The 5630-nt window shown below is 46.6% G+C and overlaps 1 long non-coding RNA gene across 1 annotated transcript; it reads right to left on the bottom strand.

The window, feature by feature from the left end:
- Nucleotides 1–2008: 2008 nt before the first annotated feature.
- On the bottom strand, nt 2009–3858 carry LOC119301296. Its single transcript, XR_005147003.1, has 4 exons — nt 3294–3858; nt 3159–3215; nt 2520–2680; nt 2009–2404 (listed from the first exon to the last, which is right to left on the bottom strand). It is a non-coding gene; the product is annotated as an uncharacterized LOC119301296 (long non-coding RNA).
- Between the last annotated feature and the right edge of the window lie 1772 nt (nt 3859–5630).

Below are 5630 nucleotides of genomic sequence, written 5' to 3'. Positions count from 1 at the left end.
TCTTATCCTCTCATCACTACTGCTGTGCGCTCTCATTCTCTGTCTCTGTGACTTTGCTTTCCTCTTCACTGTACTATGGAATCAATAGCAGAAAACAACAGCAGTTTAATCCGAATAAAAAGGTTCCAGTGTACTAGTGGGGGAGGCCATTCGCTGGCCTCAAGCAGTAGCCCAAATTGACAACAACAAAGCCAGTAGCAGCTCGGTGCCATAGTCTCGCGCACAGGGGAAACCCACACACAGCAGCAGGGATAGCTGCTAGAAAACCGCATAGCGCCGTGTGCGACAGCAACGAGAGACGTCAGGGAAGGTCAACGCCATGCATCGTGGAAGGTCGGTCAGAGATGCCAGAGTAGGTAACACGTGAGGGATGCGAACATATGTTAGAGGGAATGTCAGAGGAGCTGCACTGCATCCTAGTCATCAATCACTCATCAGTCTAGATCAAATTTTCCATGCGATTCAAATAAACGATGTTACTCCTTATGAAGATGAACAAGAATAGAGGTCAACTACTGCTGCTTGAAGAACAAGAACGGAGGCTGCAAGGGCTATCAGGAGAGGCCGAGATGGTCCGGAAGCAGGCAAGCGGCCCTGCCGTGGGGAGGTGCCGGCGTCGACCTTCTCTACGCTCCAGCATGACCTGCCCTCCCTTCCTACGTGACCTGCCGTGTGTCCTGCGCTGTGCTCCGGCGCGCTCAAGTCCAGCGCCCTCCCTTGCATCAGTCTGCGCGCAAGCTCTCCTCCAAGAACCGCAGTCAGGGCCTCGAATCACCGGATCCCGCTACCATATCGCGCCTACGGCGCCGCCGCACCGGGCCTCCATCGTTGATTCACCATTCATCCTCCTCCATGCCTGCTACCCCGCCACCGCAGCGGCCATGAGTTCCCTGGCCATGGCGGGCAGAGGGCGGTGGTGTAGATGGTCAGGTCAGACGGCAGTGACGGAGGTGGTCGGGGCGGAGGGCGGCGAAGGACAGTGGCGGCGGCGTAATCCGTGGTGAGGGATGGTGGCGGTCATGAGATCCGCGGTGAGGGCGGTGGCGGCAGCGCGATCCGCGACGAGGGATGGTGGTGCTGGCGGTTGGGAGCGATGGTGCGTTCCGTGCGGTGAGCCGGTGACGGCGGCGGCAATTGGGGATAGGGGCGATGGGTGGTCATGGGGATCGGGTAGGTCAGGGAAGTTCGATAGGTGGGTCGTGGGGATGGTATAGGTGGTGGGCTTTTTTCGGTTCGGTACCAGTTCGGGAGGACCACTTCACCTTATATAGGTCCATCCGTGATCCAAATAGTTGTGATGGATCACCAGATGCCTGCTTATATAAATACTAATAAGCGTGCACGTGCACGCACGTCTTGACTAATATTATAATCATATGCGAAAATCCAGTTTTGTATGTTAAGAGTATTCAACGTGCACCAGGGAATTATTCCAAATAGACATTAAGATTTACAAATTGAACTAATAGAAAATCAAACATTAACCTGATCTAACACATTGCTCCCTCCAATTCTTCAAGTTCCTCCTCTGGTTAATTATGCAAGGGTTTTTTTGTGCAATAGTATAGATGATAAGTGATTCCGATAAAACAATGGAATGCAAAATTGTAAGAAATCTTAAAATTTACCTTGTTGAAATTAGGAGAAGCTCCAAGAAGAGCTGGCAAAGCATCCTGACTCTTTTTTCATATTTTCAGTCAACTGTTAATTCCACCCATAGTCTTTTCAATGCACCAATATTCCAACAATAGACATGCTTTTTTACAAAGGTGGATTTTATGCCTCATAATGAAGCATCAAGAGGATACAAGCATAATTAGCACATACTCAGCATTTGCATAGTTAGGATGCACAAAACCAACTCACACGCGCACACACAAAAACACGCCGGCAAATAGCAGTCATATAAGACCGAAGCTATGCGTAGGCAAAAATAAAAAATAAAACCCCAAAAAATAGATATGCGATCGCAAACTACAACAATGATCTTATCCACGCCAACCATCTCATGACGCCACATGGACGACGAGGTTCTTAAACAACAACGCCTTCAAGAAGGGAGTGACGCTCAAGCACCGTTGTCACCAGATCCAACCAACAAGCCAAGAATCTAGGTTTGCACCCTAAAGAATTAGTCCAAACATATCCAACAATGCCTTCAACAAGATAACAACGTAAAAAAAAACATTGCCATTGTTAGGTATGACCACCTTGGGCCAGACCTAGGCTCTTCACCCCGAAGCTTGAGATCGGATGCACAAGTATCGCCACCATCTAGGTCACTCATGTGTTGTCACCACCACTTCTCCGCGATCCCGGCAGTTACATGAGATGTGCAACCGAAGCCGCTACACAACCATGCATCCCTCTGCGTCAAGTGGTCGTCCTTGGTCTGCATCTCACCCTGAAGGATGACAGACACCCAACAATATGCATGTATCAATCGAAATATCTAATTTGCAAGGCTGAAAAGCTATACGTGGTGCATCTGCAAGACCATGAGAAGAGTAATGGTATACCTGCAAACGAAATTGGAGATTACACTCAACAAAGCATAAAATAAAGTAAGTCGTGCTGGCGAGAAAAGGTCCACCTACAGTGAGATGGCTCATACATCCATAAGAATACATGGTGTCGGTTTTGATCAACTCTTTGTTCCATCCAAGTCCACACTGTCATCCTAAAAGCAGCAAGGATATCATATATATCAAGATGTATCACGAGTATATCAAACTTACTTGCAAGATATCTTCTTTTAGCTTGGTATGAACAATAATAAAGAATGGAAACAACGCTTGATGATAATTTTAGTATCCCGATTACTTCCAAACAGTCAATTAAGAACTGTGACACCTAATGACCAAGTATTTGTAAGAAACATCCATAATTATTTTATCATACAGTAAAATAGCAATGGAGACAACACCTAATGAGTAACGACCAATGGTTGTTTCAAAACATCTTGCAGCAGAACGAATCATCAAGACATCAACCACTAACCAAGGGTCTGAAGCCGCCCGCTAATTTTCTCCTACCTCTTATGCAGCACGATTCAATTCAAACAAACGTTATGTTCAAATCCACCGAAATCCCAAGGGAAATGCAAAACATTTGAGTGTATATGATAGAAAAAAATGCAGTTTCAGCGGTGAAACTACCTTTGCAGGCTTGACGGGTCTTTGTGCGGGCCGGATAACTTACTTCATAGTGCATCACTATACACCAACGAGCAATTAAGAAAAATTGAGGTACAATAAACACATGAAAATTTCACAAAACACCTTTTTTTTTACCTGGATATGGTTCCATCATGTTTCAAGATTGTTATGGGATTCACCGTTGACGAAGGACCCAAGCGTCCACCGGCTGTACGCACGCTGTTGACGTGCACCTGCAAGATGGAATCATGAAATACATGAAGATGCCCAAACAACCAGTTTCTCACCACATGGTGTCATAGTTGCGAATACCATATAGAAATAGATCAATGTGGAAGTACAAGCATACTGAAAACCTTGAGAAGTTCTAGTTGTGTTGCTGTATAATAAAAATCTTCAATAATTTTGCAATAAAAATTAATCTAGTGACTACTGCCCATATGTATTTCTATATGGTACGGGTAATAATTGAACATATTACATGCTGGTGTAGTATTGTACAAATAAAAAATTACATGGCTGCCTAACTCCTGTCTCTGGACAAAGTGAAACCGAGGTTGCCGCATGCCTGCAGCCTCGAGACTCCACTGAATCAAAGTAGCTTGAAGGATAGGAGGAGCTTCCGGGTGTAGACAAATTCAGATTTGTGCCGAAAATATTGACATTTGTCTAAATCAGAGATTCACGGCAAGTGAGCAACCATGGGGGATTGGGGGATCAGGGTATGAGGTACGTCTCTCGGAAGAAGACAATGGGCTCAGCAGCAGCGTGCCTGAGCAAACTCGGCGGCTCCAGCAGTCCGGCTAAGAGGGGAGGCTCGGGCGCTCGGCACGCTGCTGGCCGGTGGTGCGCATGTGCGGACAGCAGCAGGCCAGTCGAGCAGAGGCAGACCACGGCACCGGAGCGCCCGAGCGGACTGGGCGGCTCCAACAGTCCGGCTACTGGGGACCGCTTGGCGCGCTGTTGCGCGCCTCCACGGACAGCAGCTGGCCGGGCGTGCAGAGGCAGCCCACGGCACCGGTGAGGAGAGCTCGCGTTCGCCGGCCTGGAATCCGTCCGCAAGGAGCAAGGGAAGGCAGGAGCGGCGGCTAGGGTTCTCCCACGAGCCAAGCACGGAGACGATGCGGGTCGTGAGTTGGAGACCGCCTTTCCCCCTCTGGTTTAGCATGATTTTTGCGTTGATGAAGCGTTATATGCGGGCGCAGCGTGGAATATTCCTCTGCGGGAGAAGCGCGGTCAGCCATAGTAAATTGCTAATTGCACACTTGACACGGAATTAAATTAATCTTAAGCATTAGTGGGTCTAATCTAACGGTGCTAATCAAGCTGTGTACATCTGCTCTGTGATTTTAAAAAAGAATTAGTTTGATTGTTTAATAGTAGTATAGATACCTCGCCGGTGTTTGCTATTTGAAGATCATCATAATTCTGGACTTCGTCCATTCGGTCGTCTTCATCGAATATCATATCATCACCGTTCCCAGTATTGTTCAGATATTGTGAGACATCATATTTTTCATTCTCATCTGGCCGGCTCGGGGAACGTATGATCTCGAACATAGCCTTTTCTGCTTCTCTGTCGGTATTGTCCGCCATAGCTTTTATTTAACTAATCCAGAAGAAATATAAAAAAATTTACCACGCATCTCGAATAATACTAGATAATTGATATGCATCTCAAATAATAATAGATAATAGATATGCATCTCGAAAGATAAAACTGAATCATAGTAGATAATATGCATCATCGAAAATATAATCTCGAATACAGCGTCTCGAATATTATCGAATAATATAATCTCAAATACATCGTCTCGAAGGTCTTGAGTACATCACTCTAGCTAATGCAAATCGAATACTATCGAATAGTCTAGTTGAGTCGTGGTGGACACCCAAAGAGAAGGAACCACCACAGGATCATAGCTCCAGTGAGTCCCTGAAGAACATGCCAGGTATTGGAGAACCTGACGTCCAACGCAACCATGTAGCGACAGACGTGCTCGTTATCCTCCCTGACACGGTTACGTACCACCTCCTCGGGGGACCCCAGCCTCCGCACCGAATGTGGCCCATGCGCCCACAACCAAAGAAGCTCCGGGTCGATGACGAGACCCGGGTTCCTCACCAAGATGCGCCCCCCTGAAGGTAGAACCTCCCAGTGCCAGCCCGGCAAAGCCCAGTCCCGGACATGGCGCCTCTGAAGCAGTACGTCGTCGCGAATAGGTCGACAGCGAGGATGCGGGCTGGGCATTGTTGACGTCGATAACAAATTCTATGCAAATATGTAACATTTTATAAATGGTTGGCATATATGGGAGCATTCTTATGTGAAAATTCAAACTTTGGCATATATGCATGATCAAATGTTGAATATGAAAAATTCAAACTTTGACATATATATGATCAAATGTTGCATATGCCAAAATTGAAACTTCGACATATGATCAAATGTTGTATATGTCAAAATTCAAA

Source organism: Triticum dicoccoides, chromosome 1B (assembly GCF_002162155.2).
Source record: "Triticum dicoccoides isolate Atlit2015 ecotype Zavitan chromosome 1B, WEW_v2.0, whole genome shotgun sequence".
Classification (NCBI taxonomy): Eukaryota; Viridiplantae; Streptophyta; class Magnoliopsida; order Poales; family Poaceae; genus Triticum; species Triticum dicoccoides.
Note: the sequence above shows the minus strand (reverse complement) of the source record. Positions and strands in the feature narration are given on the sequence as shown.